Source organism: Ixodes scapularis, unplaced genomic scaffold, assembly GCF_016920785.2.
Source record: "Ixodes scapularis isolate PalLabHiFi unplaced genomic scaffold, ASM1692078v2 ptg000376l_1__unscaffolded, whole genome shotgun sequence".
Lineage (NCBI taxonomy): Eukaryota > Metazoa > Arthropoda > Arachnida > Ixodida > Ixodidae > Ixodes > Ixodes scapularis.
In genome coordinates, this window is record NW_024609975.1 from 658,292 (window position 1) to 681,491 (window position 23,200).

The 23,200-nt window shown below is 45.4% G+C and overlaps 1 protein-coding gene and 1 non-coding gene across 2 annotated transcripts in view; both read left to right on the forward strand.

Annotated features, from left to right (window-relative positions):
- Positions 1 to 23,200, forward strand: part of LOC115321564 (insulin-like growth factor-binding protein complex acid labile subunit) — a gene marked incomplete at its 3' end in the record, with an annotated part of 48,266 nt that overhangs the window by 12,729 nt on the left and 12,337 nt on the right. The gene's annotated exons all lie outside the window — the stretch shown is intronic.
- Positions 21,890 to 21,962, forward strand: Trnas-uga. Its single transcript has one exon. It is a non-coding gene; the product is annotated as a tRNA-Ser (tRNA).

The following is a 23,200-nucleotide window of genomic DNA, read 5'->3' on the forward strand; positions in this document are numbered from 1 at the left end:
CGACAGAAACGGCGCGGTTGCCGGTTCATGACAACCGAACCACGGCAGTCAGAATCGCGCCAATATTTTTGGCACAGTAGCCTAATGAAGCTAACTGTCAAAATAATACTGAGCATATGCTCGTAAGGCCATGTTTTTGTAAATACCAGCAATGGAACAGTAGTTAGTTACTGCAAAATGTTTTCGCGGACCCGATATTCCTTCTGTCCGCTAAGCGTGCTTCGGAGTAGTTGTGCCCAACACCAATATTGTTCTAAATTACGACCTGCTGAAGCTCCATTAGCGTCCCTTGTTCGCGTCCTTTTTAATAGGGTGCTCAACGCGAATGCAATAAGACCGGTAACCGTAACGCCGATTATTGCCGTACTAGTTACTTCGAGCGAGCCGGCTCAATTGCTATACGGTCCTCTCTGAAGGTGGAGAACAAACAAAGGTATAGCCGTGAACGTCCCAACGTTATTGCAGTAACATTATTGCGACGACGCAAGTTAAGGTTGCTCAGAAGATACCAAGTACACTCTATAGCTACTGTTTATCTAGAGTCGCTTTTATCTGCAGAATGTCAACAAGTTTTATCATTTATGCTCGCGGGGTATCGTCATGTAAGCACTCAGGACTTATAAAGTCAAGTTAAGTCAGGGTCCTGTCAAGGTAATCGAAGAATAATTTTTAAAAATTGTAAAAACAAAATGATGCAAGTTTTACAGTAATAAAAGCTGTGACACTTGATAAGCATATTGAGTAGTGTATAAAATTATATTACAAAAAAAATAACACACTATATCTGTAACGAGCGTGTTGGAATAAATTTACTTCTAGCAGAAGTAATAATACAGAAAGATGACGAGACATATGCCCGCCTGTGTCTCACCTTCTTTCTGTTTTTGTTCTTTCTGCTAGAAGTAACTAAATTATTACACTTCTTTCATTCGCGTGACCTCCCCCAGTAATACCTTTTTATATATCGTTAATGTAGTCGTTTAAGGTTTTAGGAAGATGTGAGTACCTTAGGAATTTTTATTCTTCCTCAACCAAAACTCATTATGCAAAAGCGTTTCTTAATCGCAACCGGACAGATTTCATTCGTTTCCCAGTAAATTACCCAAGTCGCGGTGCGCTGCGCCGATGCATATTCTGAAGACAGGAGTGGAGCGCCAATCGGTTGGCGAGGGTGAAGAGATTTGCGGTCGCGAGTGCGCTTTCGAGCGTGACGAAGCACACGAGAACAATTTATCAAAAGACACGTTCACATAGTGCTCCTCGCTGTTTCTGCCCTGAGCACGGTGCAAGAAGCACATTTACATTTAGGTGATGACTCTGGTCGGAGCACCTCCCGCGGGGAGCGAGCGACCAGATCGTGTTCGGAGCTAGCCTCGAACCAGGTGTAGTTAGTTCCGCGCCGCCGCAGAGGGCGCTGAAGTATGAGGTCCCTTCTGGGCGGCCACGGTGTCGGCAGCGTAGCGTGCTCGCCTTTTTCGCGGTGAGGTGGTGTGGTGGTGGTTGCGGCCAGTGGCTCACCTCGTGTATTGCTTTGGTGCTGTGTCGATCACAAGTGCCACCGTCGTGCACGAACGTGAGCCTTAACCCGAAGAAGAAGAAAGAGAACATAGGTTTACGGACTCTGGCGACTTGGTGGCGGCGTGGCGGTGGTGAGGTACAACAAGAAGCGGGGGAATGCGGGCCTACCTCTGGGAGAAACAACCGGAGCGGTCAGTTTGGCTCGGACCCCTTACTCAGGCGTCATCTATCCCCGTGCAAGGGAATCACGCTCGGTGCGCCGAACATAATGTGGCCGCCGCGTCGGACAGACAGTCATCACATAAATGTTTGTTACCACCGTGGCCCTGAGTGGCTGCACCAGAACTCCGTCGAGATAAGTTTCCAAGCTGGCAGCTCAGAAATGAGAGCACGGGGCTTGCCAATGTTACGTATAATAATAATAAATATAAATAATCAATCAATCAATCAATCAATCAATCAATCAATCAATCTTTATTATACAGTGCCCAGGAACAACCCTGAGGTCTTGGTGCTGGTACACTGGTGGATAAAAAAAAACAAAAAAAAAACACTATACACATCTCCGCAGAAAATAAGATACATTTTTAGCATAATACTAGGCAGTGCACGAGTAATTAGTGCAATGAAATAAAAACGAGGCAGTAACAGTAGAGACGGAACACAAGACCGAAGGACAACAAGTGCACCACCAGAAAGCACGACAAGGAGATGACGACATTCAGACATAACAGAGCAATTCAGCAATGCTCATCCTGCACGGGCAAGTTTTTAATCGAAAGGACAAACGTCCTGTAGCAAGGGTTGAAAATATCAAGTTTTTCAGAGTAATGATTCAAACGCTGAGCCATTCTCACAATTGGGTTTACCGGACTAAACGTTCTAGAAACATAAAAAGATGACAGAAGACGAGTAGGCACACGTGGGACCCTAAGGCACAGTTCAGATAACAGGCTCGGAGAATTGATGAGTCCATGCAGCGTTTTAAACAAAAATAGTAAGTCCGCGTTCTCCCGACGCCGGTGCAAGCTAAGCAAACCAACACGCTCTAACGCAGACTCAAATGTTAAACAGTGAACATCCTCCTTTATGTAGCGATGTTTAAAGATAGAAACAAACTTTTTTTGCACACGCTCGATCTCCAAGGAGTGACTTTTAGAAATTCCATTCCAAACAACTGAGGCATATTCTAACTGTGACCTGGATAGCGAGCAGTATAACGTGATAAAAGCCGTCGGGTTTTTGAACTCCCTGGTTAAGCGAGAGGCAACACCCAACATTCGCAAAGACGAGTTAACTAGCCTACCAACGTGATCAGAGAAACGCAACCCAGAATCAACAATGACTCCGAGATCTTTCATTACACTTACTCGAGACAAAGTCTCTCCTTGAATATTATATGCAAAAGAGATATTGTGAGTTTTCCGAGAGAGCGTCATGACCTTGGTTTTGGACGGGTTCAAGAAAAGGTCATTTTCAAAGCACCATCGGTAGAAAGAACATGCATCTTCCTGGAGCTTAGCACAATCACGTTCAGTAACTATTTCTCGATAAATTTTTATATCGTCAGCATATTGCAGGAATGAAGAATTTAAAACAGCAAAAGAGACGTCATTTACGAAAATTGTGAACAGAAGGGGTCCTAAAACAGATCCCTGAGGAACGCCAGAGCGAGTCCTGTACAACGAAGAGTTCATGTTGTTAACCCGGACATATGCCTCTCTCTCTGACAAGTAGCTTTTTAACCAGTCATGTACTGAGCCAGATACTCCATAGGAGGAAAGTTTGGATAAAAGAATAATGTGATTGACTACGTCAAAAGCCTTACTTAAGTCAAAGTAGACAACGTCTAACTGACCTCTGTTACATATTACACGAGATGCAGCAGACATAAAGCTAACAAGATGGCAGTTGTTGATCTGCCGCTCATAAAACCATGCTGATTGGGAATTGCTAAGTTTCGAAATTTGAAAGACAGGAATTGATGAACTACCATTTCAAAGAGCTTAGAAAATGGAGAGAGAAGAGAAATAGGTCTATAGTTACAAATATCACCTTTTTTTTCCCGACTTTAAGACTGGAACAACAGCAGCGACTTTCCACGTTTCAGGAAAGGTTCCCAACCTTAACGAGTTGTTAAATATAGAGCACAGTACCGGCGTGAATATGTCGTGATACGTTTTGTGAATCGCAGAGGGAATGCCGTCGGGCCCTACTGATAATGTTGCTCTCATTTTCTTAATACAAGATCGTACGGACTCTTCATCAACATTAATGCAACTTAACAAGTCACCAAACCCATCTAAGTGAGGCAGCACAGGTGCAGAACGCTGCGTACTATCCCTGTAGACGGACCTAAAATGCTCAGCAAATAACTCAGGCACGGACTTCAAATCGCTCTCGTGATTATCCAGGAGAATCTTCGACTCGATATGCCTCCCAGAACGTTAATTAATGTACCTCCAGAATTTCCTCGGAATATTGACAAGATTGGATTCCACTGAGCAACGATGAGCCTGGCGGTCGCGATCCAGGACCGTCTTACATTGCTTTCTGCAGTTCTTGAATTCCGCCTCCCACTTTAAAAGGCCACTTTTCTTAAACTTCCTGTGAAAGAAGTCCTTTGTTTTCAGTAGTGCTTTTAGCTCACTGGAAAACCAGTTAGGAAAGCGAGATTTAGTAACTTTCCTTAACGGAATAAAAGTATCCATGGCCCCCCGAACAGTTCGCGTGAAGAGCATGACCTGGTCATTTACATCAGGTGACTCCAAGATCAATGTCCAATCAAAACTCGTGAGGTAATGATGCATCCCGACATAGTCCCCTGCCGACAGATTATATGAGGTGTGCGGCGGGGAACCACCAGAATGAGCACGAACAGAGGAATTTTCGAAAGAAAGTACTATATCAAGTGCAGGATGATATGTATCCTGAGGAACTAATGGGAGTTCACCCCGTGCTACACGCACACTGTCCATATTTGAGAAGCATAAATGTAGAGCATTAAACTGGTGATTCAGAACATTATTGTGTTGTGTGAGATTTAAGAAAGAAGAAAAGTTTAAGAGCTGGGTGCCTTTCTGCCTGCAGTAAAAGTTGTCCGTAAAAACATCAAACTGCGGCCAGTTGACTCCAGGAGCATTAAAATCCCCCAAGATTAAAACTTCTTAATTATAACGATAATAAAACGTAATAATAAAATAAGATAATAATAGTAAAAGGTAAGAATAAAAAGAAACACTCAGAATAATAAAAAAGTAACAAAAAGTAAAAATAATAAATAAATAAAAATGATAAAAAATAATAAAAATAAATAAATAATAAGAATAGTTAATAAGAATAGAAAAAAAAATAACGTAAAGAGGCGAAATAAAAGGCCTAACCTCATCTGTTTCGAATTTTCAGTTGTAAGATTGGAGCAGAGTCGGCGTTAGGCAATGCCGGCCGTGGAGAAAAGTAAAAAAAATAAGAAAAAAAAAGAGGAACTGAAGCTAAAAATGATGTTTTATTTTCATGCAACGGTTTCAGAGGTAAAGCAGAAGTGCGCCCTGTTATTCTTCCTGCACATATCTCGTGCACTCTTGGCGTACACATATCAGGCTCCGCACTTGATCCTCGGGAACAACGTTCTGTGGCAATGTGGTCGAAGATAAGGGAACGCGTGCCCTCGCCCACCTTACATACGCTGATTGCAGAGCTGCGCTGGTGGCTGTTCGCGCGCTTTTCTTTTTGTCGGAAACGCCACAGAAAGGTGTACCTGTGTATATTATGCCTGTAGTTGGAAAAAATAACCTATTTTCGCCGTTTTGAAAAAGAAAACACTCGGTGAAACCTGTTCTCGGTCATCTAGGTTTCCAAATAGAAGTAGGTTGCTCTCGCTGCATGTTAACAGCGCCTTGCACAATCAACATCCCGTTAAGCAAATTAAGTTAGTATTTTGTAATCCTCTCAATGCGCCGTCGGACTATTTGTTTTTCGTAGATCCGTCCTTGATAGGCAACGGCGTGCTCCAGAAGCCGACTCACCTTGTCGATAATATTGAAAACTCTTCGAGAATCAGTAGCGTTTTCTTTCTAGCTATTATCGACAACTAGATGGCCGGTTGATGTTACCGAGCCGTACGCCAATTGAAAAAAATAAATAAATAAAGTTTATATCGTATGTTTAGAGGCACACGCTAAAACTGACACATATACGAGAACAATGCAGCGACAGTGCGCAAAGTGATATTACGACTCTTTTTTTTTTTTGTTTTTAGCGAATTATAAATACGATGTTTTTAAACATCGCACCAAGCTCTGGTTGGTTCACATCCCGTTTCAACTAGAAGCTTATGAAATCAGCTCGTACACACGGGTAACTCCTTCTAAACCCGGTATCCCTCTTATGCTTGTTTATTTTTTTTCGATGCGTGACTCATACTAGCTTTCAAGTGCATCCTATCAAACTGCATTGCAGCGATGTACACATCACCTTTCGCAACTGAACTACCGTTCTCGACAGAGAAAGATAAAGTTTTGCACTTGTGCCGCATTATTTATCAAAATCACGTTAATCCAGTCAAACAGTTTCGTCGAATATGATGCTATCATTGTATGAAGGCAAGAGCGCGCCTAGCTAGTAATTCAAGGGACGCTGCAAAGCGTTTCAGAACATTTTTTTAATTTGCATCGCGTTCGCCTGAAGTACACTTGGGGAATTTAGCAAAACATTAAATACATAATAAGAAGAAATCTAATGTATTTTGAACAAAATAGGTCAGAGAAGTTCAAAAGTTTTAGCACATTTTCTATTGTTGATGACGTCATTGGTCTGAACATATAGAGAACCGAAACGACAAGAGCGTGTAACAACGATGCGCGATCTTCCTAATTCTTGAAATGAACATCCAGATATGAAGACGCGACGCCCCACCCATTTACTGGCGTTCCAAGCAAAGGGTTGAGTGAGAGTCACGCGCTTGAAAGGATCAAAAGGTTTCACTTGCGCCTATTCAGACAGTCCCACCTATAGAATTCTATGTCGTCATTATCCCAAGCTCTAGACCAATGTAGTCACTGAACGCCCCTGTTTGACACTGATAGACACGCCCTGGGAAGCAGCATTTGGTTTTCTTCGTCCCTTTGCCGTGCCCCTTTAAAGTGGTACTCCTCAGTTTTTTGAGCTACCTCAACTAACTATATTTTCTGACCCCCTCCTTTACCCTTTCCGGTTTGCTATTTAGTATCGAGAGATTAATAATAGTTATTGTGGAATCAGCAAATGAAAATGTTGCAAACAACATCAGTCAAATATACCCGCACTTTCCAGTGCCATGTCGTCAGTGCAGGCGAGCTTGCCAGTTGAGCAAGCAGTCTAGAAAATAGAATATGTCAATCGTTTGTTCCGTGCTGGAGAACGGGTACTGGAGCGAGCATCTAACACATTCATTTGACACCATGAAACTGCTTCGAATCAGTTGGGAAAACATTCTACAGTCCAAATAATAAACCCCCTCCTTCCACTGACGTCACTTTTTCGTTGTTCCAAGTAAAGACTTTCAATTTGAAAAACGCGGTAAGGACCAAAACTGCAAACTCAATAACTTCGCGAAAAAACAAACAAACAATATTTTTACCTAATATTTGGGATACTATTTTAGCGATGTTTGTTGGTGAGTGTAGTAAAATTGCAAGCAAATCGAAGACGATGAAAAAACTTGTGCAGTACCCCTTTAAAGGGCAACTCCGCTTCATTGCAGTCCTCTTCAGTATCATATAAGAAAACCACATGTAAACTATTACGAACTAATTCCGTCTATATATTTAATAAACTGGCCAGCAAACTTTCCAATGAGCCAAGTTGCCGAAATCTGCTAACTCTAGCGTGCGACGTGAGGCGTAATCATCAGCGCAGTCAATGCCATGCAGTTGGAGCAGCCAACATTGAACCACTACGTCAAAGGCATATCTACGTCATTCTCACGTTTTGTTTGTTTTTACTTCTCAGAGCGAAATCGAACGATGACGTCATAGGTTTCTCCTCCCGTGTTGGCTCAACTGCGTCCACGTGATCACCGTAACACGGATCATGTAGTTTGCGCTGCCCTGCGCACTTCTCGGAGCTGGGAGCAGTCTGTTTCGCCTCGCCGCCGCTCAAGTTTGAGAGCGACGTTTTGTTTACGATACGAGCGCGGGCCGGATCTCCGAGGCCCAGCTGCGATAAATGTCGAAAGATCCATAGGCTCACAATGTTGCGTTGCTGCCTGCTCGAATTACCAGTTTACCAGCCCGGGGACTGTCTTTCACAAGTTTCCACACGATGTTGTAGCAAACTGCATTCGCGAAAAGTGCGGACCAGACGACACTTGCGCTTTGCTCTACGTTCGCCCGCGAGGTCGTAGAGAGGATCACGTGACCTTTGAGAATGTGACGACCCCCGTATGGGGGGGGGGGGGGGGGAACAGACACGCTGTGGTTGGACCAGGCTGAAGTGAGGAGAGACGAGGGGAAAATAATATTTACTGTTTAATAATAATAGGAGTTGGTGCTGGTGCCGCCCGCAGCTCACCGACCGTCGTGGCGTTCAAAAGGGGTGGTGTCCCGGGCTGTCCGTCACTGTGCTGGTGCGTGAGCGAGTTGGCTTCGGGGCTCACAGGGTTCAGGGGCTTGGAGCGCTGACGCTATCGGGTGGCCTTGCGATTGAGGCGATCCGGGCTTCTCAGGGCTTGGAGGGTTCGGGGGCTTGGGGCGATTATGCTACCGGGAGGTCTTTCTGTTGTGTTTCTCTGGTGCGTTGTTCCGCGTAGAGTAACTGTATATGCTCCGCTTGCGGAGCAGAGTACCGCAATGGTGCCATTCTGGAGCCAAGCACTGCGGGAAGCCACGGTCGGTTTGTGCAGGGGCACGAAGGCGCAGACGCGAGGCGGTGTGCTGCGGCGTGCTGTGGCGCGCTGCGGAAGGAAAATAGCGCGGCCTGCGGCAACGAGCCGCGCATGCGCCGTGATCGTTGTCCCGTCGTTTCCTGTCTCCCTCTCGCAAAAAGCGCACCCGCGTACGCAGCCGCGGCTACCGTGGGTCGCGTGTGAAGTGAAGTCTTCAAGTCGCTGTTGCTGGGACGCAGATAGCGTCGTGACTCGTGAGCCCCCTGTCTGCCCAACTTTTGGAGGACCTTTCCCCTCGAGCGATCGCAAGAAGCAAAAGAACGCAGGCCTGCTTATTCTCCTCTTGTGTTCAATCGAAGAGCAAGTGCCGCGCTGCTTAGCCTGTGATTTTTTTTTTTTTTTCAGCAGACACTTTATGTGATATTATGTAGGCGGAACAGTGCTTTACCTTCGTGCGTTCCAATTATATGCGAATCTGAGGAATGTAGAGCACCCTCACTTTCATGCTAAAATAGTGTACAACTTTTTCTTTCTTTTTTATCCGAAGTGTTTGCCATTTCACGAATTCGAGACGCCCGAATTGAGAGCTCTTGGAGACCAAAATTTTCGCATGCTTTCAAGTTTGGCTAAATTTTGATTTCGCTTGAATCGCAAAGACTAGGGGCTCGCGAATAATAAATGTTAGACGGTGCTCCGAACTTTGGGAGATGCCGCAAGGTGCAAACTGCTTAATGTAAAAAAAAAGTCCGCCGACGTTCCACTTTTATTGCGGACAAGTCTTTGAAAACGCAGTCCAATTCGTTGCAGGAACCAGAATGATGCCGAGATTGACTGTTTTCCTATTGACCAGTATATTCCGCCCCGAGAATAGGGCGATAGAGCTCCGTCTACTTTCGGTGTGTGACACAAACCTACATCTCGCTTTCTCTTCTATTTTGAACATTTTGCTGAACCTATTAAACTGTTTTACTACCACCGACATGGTCCCTTGAAGTAATTGCGAACAGGCACAGAACTAACAGTCTCTTAACATGTTTATCCACACAACTGCCAGCAGAAATCATTTGGGGTATTGTAAAAGGGCAGACAATGATTAAAAATGATCTCCTTCCCATACGAAAAAGCCAGACGAGGCGGCGTCTCACATCTTGTCTCGCCGTTGGAATCCGGCACAAGCTCTTGCCGCTGTCTGCGCGATTTGTGCACTTCGTAACACTACAGCCTGTCATTTTCACGGGGCTCTTTCTACGCACATGCAAAATTTAATGCGGTAAACGACGTAGCGGCCGACGAAAACTCCGTCCCTCCGCTTTCACACGAGAGCTCGCCGACTCGCCAAGATGGCCGGATGTGCCGGTCGCGTTTCGGTACCGCGTATCACTCCGCGAGAGCCGCACACGCGGGGAACGCGATCGTCGTCCGTGTCGTCTGCTTCACACACCCTGAAAACGAATGTCTCAAAACATCGCTCGCGTTAAAAAAAAATGGGATTGTACTGTACCCAGTTGATACACATAATGTTCAATGACATAGGAAGCTTTCGGTTCGTTCGATTTTGGTCTAGGATCTATATTTTGCGCAAAGCGGAATATATGTTTCCCCCGAAACTCGGCGCTCTGGAAGGCCGCTTTCCCGCACGATTGTCGGATCCAGTTCTGCGCACGTGACCACTCCTCCGCCAATACGGAGATGACGGCGAAAAAGGAACGCGCTACTCTAGCTCTGCAAGCAGAGCCTATACAGTTACTCTAGTTCCGCGCTATCTCCAGCGCGTTTTCTGGCACTCGCTTTTCCCCGACCTGTCCCAAACCCAACTTGTTCCCCATGTCCGGTTTCTCCGCCCCCTCCCCTCTTTCGTCTTCTCACCTTCCCTCTCTCCCCGGGCCGTCACTGTTTACGCCGTCCGGAGCGGCCCGCTCGCGTCACTTCTGTACCTTGCTCCCACGGACGTCACAAGGCCATGTGTCTCGACGTGACGTGGCCATGACTCTGACGACACGAGACCGATGTTGCCTGACGCAACCAAAGTTTCGGTTTCGGTGTCTGCTGATGTTTAAATTAAGATTGCACAAATAATATTCCAAATTTCGCGAATCCGAAGACGTAGAGCTGTTTAGTAGTGCTTTGGGAAATGGAACCGCATATAGCCTAAAATCTTTGGAATTGAGCGGAGTTGCTCTGATGCTGAACCGAAATCTGGATTCCACAAAATACGCGGCAAAAGCGTGCAACGGAATGCTACAAACACCAAAACATCACTCATACAGCGATATCTCGATTGGATGACCGTATTTTTCAAAAAAGGAGGCGCATTTGACAGAAATGTTCACGTCATGTTTCTCCGAGAAGGAGAGGGAACGGCCTCGCGTCTTCTCCGCCTCGCCGCCTTGAGGGAGCGAAGCGAAAGGAGGAGGGACCTAGGTATCTTCACGGTTACGCGCCTCGTCAGCCTGGTTCAATCTCGACCTCTTTTTCCCAAAATACGGCCGTCCATTCGAGATATCGCCTTACGAGTAGTGTCATAGGGATTGTAGCGTCCCGCCTACATCTCCTGGAATTTCTTTTTTTTTTTTGTGAAATTTAAATTTTGGTTCATTATCCCTTTAAAGGGATGCTGAACCGAAATCTGGATTCCCCAGAACATGCGGCGAAAGCGTGCGACGGGATGCTACAAACACCAAAACATCACTCATACAGCGATATCTCCAACGGATGACCGTATTTTTCAAAAAAAGAGGCGCATTTGTCAGGAATGTTCACGTCATGTTTCTCCGAGAAGAAGAGGGAACGGCCTCGCGTCTTCTCCGCCTCGCGGCATTGAGGGAGCGAAGCGAAGAGAGGCGGAAACTAGGTACCTTGACGGTCACGCGCCTCGTCGGCCTGGTTCAATCTTGACTTCTTTTTCCAAAAATACGGCCGTCCATTTGAGATATCGCCTTACTAGTAGTGTTGTAGGAATTGTAGCGTCCCGCCTACATCTCCAGCATTTTTTTTTTTTTTTTTGAAATCCAAATTACGGTTCACCATCCCTTTAAGCATGCAGGTTTTGTTCCTTTGAGAAAAAATGCGGCGCGCCCTGCATTATTTTGGGGAACACATTGCAAACGGTGTTTGATAAAGGCTACGTTTACATGAATGCGATCGTAGCGCATTGAGTTGAATAGGGATCAATCGCTCGCAGCCTGTCTTCCTACTTCTCCCTCTTCTACTCATCTGCTACCAGTCAGAGTAGTCAAATCAAGATTCGATGCTCTGCGGTCGCAAACATGTAAATGTGGCCAAAGAGAATATCAGCCAATAGACCTTTTTCGCATAACCTCGTACCAGCGCGCAACTGACGTACCCTCGATCCGTTGCACAATTGGATTGCCCGCTGACAAAGGTATATGTAACCGCCAAGGGTATGGGCAAAGAGGCTTAGAAGCGGAGGTCGTGCGTAAGTTAGTTCCGAGCGCTTCTTTTTGCCGCGTTACAATCTCCGAAAATCTACGGTTGTATGGATATCACTGTGTCGTCGTCGGGTGCTCAAATAATTTGAATACGCAGAGGTACACATCGCGACACTGTTAGCGCGAACACGACGTCCGCACATTTTCGCCTTTTTCTTTTAAATAGTATTAGCCAGCACGAAATTTTATCGCTTACATTATAGAGCTAATTGAGCTCTTTCAGTAGCAATAATGACTTGGATGTCATCCCTTAGTTTCAAAGACAAAAACTGGAAAAACCGGCGATCGCTTGTTCGCGCTAACAGTGTCGCGCTCTGTACAATCGCGAAAAAATGTGCGATGAGCGCAAGAAGCTGCAGCGCGAGTGTGGCTGCGATGCTACTGAGCCTCGTATGTACCTCAGTGATCCCTATTTATGAAGTCAGTCTATTGAGAGCGTGAATCGCAAGGGCTTTCTGTCAGACTCATCGTCACGTTTATGCTCAGAAGTACTTCGCCTGCGGCAAGGGGACCGATTCCAAGTACGTGGAGGTTTTCACTGCACGTATGCTATTATTCCATTGCACGGGAAAGGTATGAAAGCGTCTACGTGCTACCCCTCAAGATGCAGTTATCGAATACCTAGAGCTTATTTTCGTAAACTACATTACTCTGCCTCGTATGCATACTTCATTGTAGAAACTCGATTACGAAACACCCCACCATCTTCGTCCTCGTTCTTTTGAGGAGGCAAGTTTCTGACCTGCCAATAGCCAGCACAATTCAGTCGGCCAAGTTGCAGCCAAGTTATTGAGCCCACCATAGCCAAGTCTAGCCAAGTGCCCCCCCCCCCCCCCCCCCCCTTCGCACCTTCTTCCTAACCATACCGTTGCGTATACCCAGATAGCTGTGCTGCCAGAACAGGCCGGCATTTGAAGTTTTATGCCGCTAGGCGGCGCCGTCGGCACTTCAATTCTCAATATGGCGGCGTCCTAAAAAAGAAAAAAAGATCTATATTATTTACGTTAAAAAATATTTACGCAAACATGAAGCGAAATGCTGCTTGTGGATTTGCCCCTTGTGTTTGTTCCTCCAATAGGATACATCGCAGAAGACAACGAATTTGAATTTTGCCTCCAAAAATATTTAAAACAAATAAAAAAAATGTCGCAATGCGTTTTTTACGCGACGGAATACAAAAACACGCTCGTTGAGTCCAGTGGCACATCTCGACGGGCTTTGTGTGTGCTGGACTTCGAAAATTGATATTATTGGGAAGAACAAACTGCTTGAACTACAAACAAAAGGCAACTGTTTAGTTGCCGTCAAATATATGCCCACAATTAGAAATGATTGCCCAGTCCTGCTGATAGTACAGGGTTCCTATACTGTGTCTAATTTTCTTACAGGACACGCGGACACTTATCATTGCCATTTACGGGAAGAGAGCAGCGAATGATGAGGCGCCGAGGGCATTCTGGCTCAGAAATGCGATTTGCGTTGAGATCTAGTTGCTACCGGTACCTTGAGATCTGCAAAGGGCTTTCCGTAAATGGCTGCGATTTTCTGTCCCTCCGCTCTGCCGTACAATCGAAGCGCGGCCGGGCCTTGATCACAAAAATGCTTGACCGATCTGCGATAGATGAAGGTAAACAGAAACTTTTTAGTATTTTTTATTTATTTTTTTATTTTGAGAAACCATCTGGCCTTGTTGTACCTAAAATGAAACATAATTGAAAGCAAATCTGTTCTCTCCTTCAGGAGCTCTGTCTGAAGCGGACATTTAAAGAAGAAAACAATTCTTCAAAAGCGAGGTGGTCGATGAAACCTGAAATTTGATTTACCCAGTGTGAAACGAAAACCCAAACGTGCGCACATTTGTATTGGTTTTTGTAAAAATAATATACAGTCATATAATATTAGGTTTTTATACGAGCGCAGCCAAGGAAAGCGTACGTTTCGAAGAAAACGGATTAAGCGATTTTCGCGAGAAGGGCGCTCTCGTCAGTATGGGTGCTCCGACGACCCGATCAGAGCGCGCCCTCCTAATGGGGTTCTTTTCGAACTTCTGCTGCAACCGTACTCTTGGTAAGCGAGTTCCAGATGATACGCGGATGCCGAGGTTTCGAGGACTTTTTGTCGACTTGTTGGCCCTCCCAAGAGCGGACTGCGTCGGGAGACACTGCGCCTGCCCCCGGATGCTCCGAGGGCGACCAAGACCGGAAGTGGAAACCTCTTGCTTGTATGTCGTCCAGACGCACGGCTAGAATTTCTACCCACTTGAGCCAATTGCGGGGCACTTAAAGGGGTGGTGAAACGAAATTTTAGCGCCGATCTTGTTGCATAAATATGGGCTAGGGACAGGCACCACCTCGGAAATATAAATATTGCGCTGTAAAACACAGGAGAACTAATTTTAAACATAATTAAACGATTTCAAATTCTCATCTGGTGGATGGGGGGAAGTTCTCGTGACATCACTTGTGCCAAAATAGCAGCGCCGTTCTGCGGCAATACGGCGTGCCGGCAGAATTCGCCTAGGCCTGAACGCGTTTGCAAAGCCTTGGCGGAGAAAGCCAAAGCGTAGTTGGCCACAGTGAGCTCGTTCTCGTTGCGGCTCTTTGCACGACACGGCCCGAGCATGCTTCTGGCACGGCCGGTATTAGTTGCTGCGAGTCGCGAGCTGCAACCCGACGTTAAAAAGGATATGTTTGAACTACGAGGGTGTCAGCAAGAGCCACGCAAATGCCAAATACCTGTTCACACTCGGAGCGGACACACGCGTTTGATCGAAGTGCTGGATTCGCTGTTAGACCGCGTTTCGGTAAGCGCTTCTGGACCGATCTTTTACGATTGCAACTCGATACTGACATGACACTCGGCAAAGAAAGGTTAGACCGACATCGCGTAGCTCCCACGAACTGCTATAGCTCGACACTGACGTAACGTCGAGTCAGAATAAAAATGGCATACTAATAACAGAGTGTACATACCGAGTTGCCAAGGTAATCCGTAATGGCGTTTATTTGAGCTCTATATCACACAAAACAAGGAGATAGAATCAATGAGAGTCCCTTTTCGACGACAGCGTTCGTCACCGCTGTCTCGGAAAACAAGGAGATCGAGATGACAAGGGGAAAATATTGACCTCTGAAATTTAGTTCAGGGATCAAACTACTCATCCGGTAAGGGTCCACAAGGGTCGCGCGGGCATATTCCATTCAGCAGGCCAGCCGGTCATGGACAGATGGTCTTGGCCAAGGACCGCCGGAGCAACGGTGCGTCGAGTCGATGTTGCTGCTAGGCCTACTATATTCTCCCGAGCTCGCTCGGTCGGCAGAATCGTGGCTGTTGTAGCTCTTCTCGTGTGTTTGTGGATCCTGCGTTCTTGATCGTCGTGGTCTGTTTTAAGTACTCCTTCCTTTTTTCTTGCTGGTTGAAGTCGGGACGCACGAGAAGAGCACGAAGAAAAGTAAATGTCCGTTGGTGGCCGATACCAAGTAACTGAGCGACGCTGTCGGCCTTGTTGATTTGATCGTAAAAAGTGCGTAAGACAGCTTCGGAGCTGTCGTAGGATTCTGTTGTAACCTGCGCAAAGGTTACGACAATTTCGTTTCGAGAGCACGGGTTTTCTCTCAAATTTGTCGTACGCACTTTTTTCGTCGTGAATTCGCTTTGAGAATCCGGCCTCAGAGCTGGTTTTGTCAATGCTGCCGTGGTTGCCGACTTGCCGTGGTCCCGTGGTGCAGCGTGCGTGCAGCCCTTGCACATCTCAAACGGCCACGTTGTCACAGGTCGTAAATCGTCGACGCGCCACCAAGTGGCAACGCTCGTAACCACAACATTCACGCCGTAGCCTTTCTCGACCGGCACAAGTGACGTCACGAATGCGCCCAATATCCCAAGACGCATCGCGCTCTCCGATGGCCGATTTCTGAGCGCGCGCCCAATCGGGCCCATCAGGGTGAAAAATATAGCCATCCGTTCAAAATACAAACGCGCGATTATGATTTATGAATATCATTGATCATATTGAACCTATTTCTGACCATAATAGGTGTATTTCAAGTTTCGCTTCAGTATCCCTTTAATAAATCGCGAACCTCGCGTGGAGACCCTCAATAAGAGAAAGAAAAAAAAAACAAAAAAAAAAACAGGCCCGCATGCTTTGCGCGCGAGCTTCTTCTGGGCTCGACAACGCTTGAGTGCGCTGTTTAGCTCGTCCTAACTGAATGCTCGAGTGGAAAAATTAGCCAACTGAGTGCTGCCTCGTCTTAATGGATCGAGGAGAGCTAAGTTTAATTTCCGTTTGATTTTATTAGTTTTGTTTGAACGGTAGTGTATGCGAGCCATGCTCTTGCTGCGTGGCTTGCTTGGTAGCGTTATAGTTGATGAGGGTGTCTGACAGCGTCTTGTCTGCACTTGCAATTAAGTTAAGCCAGTTACTTCGACAGATATCGCACTTCGTTTTGCGGGAGACCGTTGGGGTATCCCGCAAAACAGTGGTTGCTACGAGTCTAGAATAATGCATATTCGCTGCCACCCGGCTCGAACCCCGGTTGGCACCGAGGAACGTGTACGTGAAGCGTTACAGCCCAATCACCAACCACATGGGAAATGTTTTACGGGCACCTTCCGCGCCAGCGTCACCTCGCGTCGGCGTGCGTCGCACTGTGCCGATATCTGTGCCGGCCAGATCTCGTCGTCGGCCCCCGCGTGGCATTGCTGCGGCTGTCTTAGAGCGACAAATGCTAATAATGACGCGAACAAAACGCGTAAAAAAAAAAAAACAAAAAAAAACGCGATGTGTGGTTGGGCGTTTTATGTAGCTCGGTACTTTTTCGGTAATAATGTAATTGTTTTCTTTGTTATTTATGCTTCGGGAACAGGAAGAAGTAACGTAATTTAGTTAGTTTTCAATCGAATAATGTTGACACTATATTTAGGAATTGCACTCTGAACACGCATGTGTAATACACACGTTGTTTTCGCTCAAACGTGTATCGTATTTGCGTCACAATCCGGAAGCGCCGAGAAACAACATCAAAAAAAGGTATGCGCAGCAGTAGAGAACACGCCGCCGATTCTGCTGAACACATTAGTTCTATCTGTTCGTTCCTAGTCATAGTATGGACCTAAGAACCAACAAAATTAGCTAGATTTCCTTCAGTTGACCTTCCAGCAATCTGTCTTGCTTTTTTTAACCGCGTCTCTATTTTCTAGTTTTATATTGACCACCACCTGTTACCCAATTTGCAAAAAAACGAGGAATTTAACGTGTTACTTTTTAAAGAGAAGTAATTTGTTAATTGAGACTGGGTAGTTACCTACGCTACGTACGTATTTACTAGTGCACCGAGCAATAAATAAAAATACCTCGGTTTTTCTTTTTTTTTTTTGAAGCGCGGAGATGTTAGGTTGCTCATCCGAACTCTGAACGCTGCGATTCACGGTATCGATTCACGGTATCGATTCACGGCTGCCATTCACGGTAGAAAACGGACGAAAGGTTTTCATGTGTTTTTTTTTTTCTTCTCAACATTTCCAATACTGCTTTTTTTTTTTTTTTTTCTGTATCGCGTCCTCATTTTAGATGAAAATACGATTTTATTTATATTTTCTGCAGTTTCGTGCCAAGGTTTCTGATGTTAAATTCGCTGAAAGCCAACTGCGTTTTAAATCGTTCTTATTTTTCAGATGTCTTTTATTTATTGTGCAAGTCGTGCTGTGCTGAAGGGCTGGGCTGATTAATTCAAACACTTTAATACATTACTCGGAGGAGTTGCTAAAATAATGCCTTCAAATCTTTCTTTTGAGCAATAAGTAGGCCAAACCACTTTTAACAACCAGAGCTACACTGATTTTTATTTTTCGTTTGGAGTAGCATATCCCTTGTTTGATTTTCTTTTTGCGGTCGCGCGCGCGTTTTCGATTCCGAGCGGGCGGAATTCCAATCTCCTCAGAAGCTGTCATTTGTATTTCACCGAGGAAACGTTCCCGCGTTTTTCTCAACTTTAACGCATTACCCCTTGTCATTAAGTTGTCACGGTTGCGCATATCTAGTCAGGCGCGTAGGAACTGGGACAGATCCGAATTAAGTTAATGCTAATTAGCTATCGGAGGTATTCACGGGGCGCCTTATCGTTGAAAATGGTTATCAGCGGGTGCTGGGAACTATGCCCATTTATCGTCTACAAAGAACAACTACCTTGATTGGGAGGAATGCACGGTTATGCGCGCTTAGCTAGCATTGCTACCCATTCGGGATTTTTGTTCTAGGAAGGCAACAAGCGTAAGCTAGTTCGGAGCCTGCGCTGCAAACAACGACTACCTATACGACGTCCTGTGTATACCCCTAAACAAACCTGCCCAATATCAGACCAGCTGCCATTGTTGTTTTAATGCTGTGCACGTAGCTTTTGCAGCGCCCATTTTGCATCGCTGAATTTGTCTTTCTCCGCAAGAACGAGTAGTGCGAGGAGTTTCGCGTGCGGGCTTTGTGTGCTGCACACGGGGCCGGCACTATACGGGTGGGCGGCCTGAGCGGTCACCCAAGGCGCCATCAAAAAGAGGGCGCCGCCGCGTCCATCCATTTTAATTCCGCTTTAGCTGTTGGGTTTATTTTAACACGGTTCGTTGTTAGAATGTGGTCACTACTCGCATGTTTACTAACAACGTGATGTCGTACCTAGTAGATAGGGGCTTACAAAAAGGGCGGGGGGCGTGGGGCGGGGGGGGGGGGGGGGGGGGGAGGGTGCCCTGGCCAGGTTTCGCCCAGGTTGCCATGATGGTGTAGGGCCGGTCCTGATTGCACACTAAAGTACTGTTCCGTTAGGTTACGGCTTTCCCTCGCTCGTGAGGATGACCAACGTCTGCGATTTAATTGCAATATGTAATTATTATGTTTCCTGTTTCTTTAGTCAGGACGGATGACATATTTGTGCACATTGCCTTTTTCCTAAAAATTACAACGAATAACTTGCATTATTTCTGTTGAGATAATCGGATTGACAGGGCGCTTAAAACACTGACTAATGCCAGTTCACTTTAATTCCTTATACAAATGGGCCACGATACAAAAAAATAAGTATTTAATCAATGATAATGTAGTGATTGCGCAGGCGAGCTGGTGGATGTTAACCATTTTGTTCTTAGCCCGAAACTGAGGCAGGAAAAGAGGAAAGTTTCAAAGTAAACTTTCCTCTTTTCTTGCCTCAGTCTCTGGCTAAGAACAAAATGGCTAAGTATTTAATATTTTTTAATCTTATTATAAGTATAACATGCTTCTTTGCCATATTTTTGATGGAATCCTCAGGTAAACTTTTAATTAAAAAGTAGGCAATGTTCCCTCATCCGTGGAAGGCTGAGGCAGCTAGTACAACGGAAGCAGCAGAACATTGCAGAACTAGCAAAGTAATGACTAATATTCTAGAAGTAATAGCTTGACGTATAAAATGCGATAACCAATGCACAAAGAAAACATATGCTCACTCGATCGCCATGTATTATTTTTACTCTTTTTTGCAATGCGCAAAGACTTTCATACACAGGCAACGTTTTGAAACTGAAATGACAACGCAGGGCTATAGAGCCTAACATGATGTTTTTAACCCGAGACTGGAGCAGAAGGAGGAAAAGTTTTTACACTGGTAGAAAGAACAAATACGGGCAGGCACGTCTCTATAGGAACGTGTCTGTCCCTGTTTCTTGTTCTACTACTGTAAAAGTTTTCTTCCTCCTGCTCCAGTCTCGGGTTAAAGTCTTCATGCTAAACTTGCCCCAGCTCGCCTTTGCACTGACTCTGTATAAATAGCTTCTCGGGTTCTAAATATATGAAATACGTAAATTATTATTAGTGTAAAAAGTCAATTAGCGTGCCTTGTGCGTCATCCTTAAAATCTCGACCTTTTCCAAGGACAATCTTCTCAACTTCCGATAATGGCTACAACAAACCCGTCGGGTTTTATAATCCCACGGTTTTACTACGTTTTGTTAAAGAAATCGCACGCACGAGTGTCAGGAAATCGCTATCTTGGAGAGTATCGGCGATCGTGTGCGGTCGAATCGTTAAGCCGTGATGGAGGTGTCGCCCCCAGACATCGCTGCTCCAGTAATCAGCGACATCGTGTAGACGCCCATGGATATTTGCGCACGTGGGAAGCGAAGGCCGCGGAACGAGGCAGGGGTAAGGACTACCAGGAAGTCGTCGCACAGAGTCAAGCACAGGAAGGCTACGCTGTCTGCGCTGATTTTGAACCCGATTAACAAAATGAGCCACAGGTCTTATAATGGGGGTCAACGGTAAAATGTATATGCGTAATACAGAAGACTTAATTATACCTCAGAAGCTAGCCCTCGAATTGTTTAGTTAATAGTGTATGTGGGACGCCCCACGACTGTGAGATATTATTCCCCATTAATATTAATTTTTGCGTTGTTCGCTCGGGGCAATTCTGGTGCTACTTCTGAAGCTGAAGAAAGGGCTAAGCTAATTATCGCTTGGCTTCGTTTTGCGAAACGTGCGGGTCAACATTTTCAGAATTTTCTTTAACACGAATAACTAAGGCTCCACTTTGCACTGCTTATGTTTTCGACTATCGAAATACCGTGATTATGTCATTGTAATAATTCTGCGCTTTGAATTTTACTTTTCTTTCTAATATATGAGAGGAAGAAAGAAAGAAAAATGGGACTAATTAATCTTCTCTTCATGACAGGACATGTGCAATGTTGACATGTACAGCGCACTTACACCATTTGTAACGGCTATGCAGCCATTGCAAAAGGGACGCGGCTCGTGGAGAGAGCCACGTCAACAATAGTACGTTCGAGACACACGCTCCTCAAAATTATTCTTAGGGTGAACCCATAATGCCATTAATATCGACCAATTCCTTCTAAAATCAACGATGGACGCTGAAGGAGTGTCTATATGATCAAAATATGGCCTTGGGTTTCCGTTACGTTTGCGCTGTCTTTATAAAACTTGTTCGAGATTTTTGTCAAGCCTATTTTTTTCAGAGTTGCCTGTTCAATAGATTGATCTCGTAATTTGGACTGGTTTTTCTTTTAAATTTAATTTTACGGCTGTTGAAAAGAAAAATATTCTGGTTTTAATTGTCGACGTGAGCACCTATAAAAATATGCTTACTCGTATTTTGTACTAAATCAAAAAAGCCTGTCGACACAAAAAACAACACAAAAAAACCCACACCAAGTTATAGCGACAGGGCACCGCTGCATCCAGTCTCATAATGACTGATTTGTGAGCAACATGTTTCCCATCTCAATACATATTTCTTTGGCAGCCATATGTTCCCTTTGCTCGCTCTGGCTTCCGCCCTATGCGGCGCAAGGGTTGCCCTGGATCAAGGGACGGCCTCTGCCCTGCCGTCATGAAGTCGAACATGACTGCCCGCATGACGCCGATTTCGGCTGCGGCACTTCGACGCTCGTTTAGACGAGGACAATGCGACTGATCTCCGTCATTCCGACAATTCGCTCGACAGAAGTTACGATACATGGCTCGCAATAACGTCACATCCGCTGTCAACCGCATCACATGTTTCGCAGCAATGCATTTGTTTTTCTCTACAAGGACAAGTAGGAATGATCCAGAATTACCGTTAGCGCAGGGTGACGACGTCAAGTGCATGTCATGTTTAAAAATTAAGGCAGGGGATTCGTATCCTACTATTTTTTTTTTTGTATATAATCACGAGTCATAGTACTAAAATCTGGCCCTCAAAGATTGTTGACAAAAAAAGAAAGAAAAACGAGTGCTCGATGATACCCTTCGTTTATTAGCAATAGGGAGTTTTAGTAGATCGTCCCCATAATTCCGTTAACGATACCCCATACTCTTCTGGCCCCCTTTCCCATGCACCTTATTGTAACGAAGAAAAGTTGAATAGTTTCCTTTTTACTTAATTGAATCGCTTTGACACAAATATATCCGTCTATTCAAAAAAGTCTAGAAAACCTGTTTTACAACTCAAGGCTTAAAATGCAAGCCTTTCACCCTTGTTCGTGTTAGACTGGTGGCAGCTGGTAAAACCAATTTGCTCTACTGACATGCAATGCCTGGTTAGCTCACTTGGTAGAGCGCTCCACTTGAAATGGAGAGGCCCCGGGTTCGATACCCAGACCAGGCGGAATGTTTCGGCCGCGCACCAGTCACCTAGCTGGGTTTAGAGATTTGTGTTTGTCCTTTGTCCCCTTGTTCCCCTTCTCGAGGGAGTATTTTCGACAATAGACAATCGGACAATAAGCTTTTTGGGAAAGTATATTCTTATCTCTGGCGACTTCCCCTGCCGTCCTCTTCGATCACTCCTCCAGCGGGTGCTGCGACCACAGCCCAATAAGAAAAACAGGAATCCACACAAAGGCGGGCGAGCCGAAATCCTCCACGGCCGTAAAGGGTCGGAAGTTTCTGAGTTAGCGGGTGGAAGACTTCACAGCCAAAGGTGGTCGGACGTGCAGGTTGGCCTCCACTGTCACAGTGAAGATCAAAAGCTTAGCGGCGGCTTATATCGACTTAAGCAGTATTCGGGGGCCATCTAGGCAACCAATTTTTTTCTTAGCACCAATGAAAGGGCTCGTACTAGAAAGCAAACATGGGCATCCCAAAATCAATAGCACACACAAGACAATAAACTATCGAACAAAGTTCTGAAAAGATTGTTGACAAAGAAAGAAAGAAAAAGGAGTGCTCGATGATACACTTCGTTTATTAGCATTAGGGAGTTTTAGTAGATCGTCCCGATGACTCCGACATTCGAAGCCAGGATCACAAGAACAGTTATACCCAGGGAAAAACTAAAACTACCCCCCAAGGGGAGATCTCAAAAGCAGACATGTACAAGGCAAAACACCTCCGACGTGGGGCTCTATATAATGAGTGTACCGTTACAGCGTTCACGTTCGCCGGGGCCTCCCGACTCTCACCCCTATTTGGGGCCTCCAGACTCCGGTAGAAACCATGCGCCGTGCCGAAGAGACGACCAGCATCGTCCAAAAAAACCCTCGCAAACCCGCGAAAAAAAAATACAAAGAAGGTGAATTAAACACGCGCGCAAGCACGGCTTCGCGACAGTATTATTATCAGGTATCGTTTTCGGATGTACTGGAACAATCTACTAATGAGTGATAAAAAAAAAAAGATACCGGTCAATATTCGGGGGAATATTTTTTAAAGACGAAATCAATAATTTAATTTACAGAAGAGAGATTGAGAGATTTGCTGATCGACCTTTCAGAGAGGAAACACTTATAGCGCTCCACCAGTGCAGAGCCAAATAACCTTGGACGCCTCTTATGCGTATGGAAGCTTAAAAGCTTCAGGCCTACATGCAGTCGCGGTAGCTGTCGAAGATGCGAATAACTTCGATAG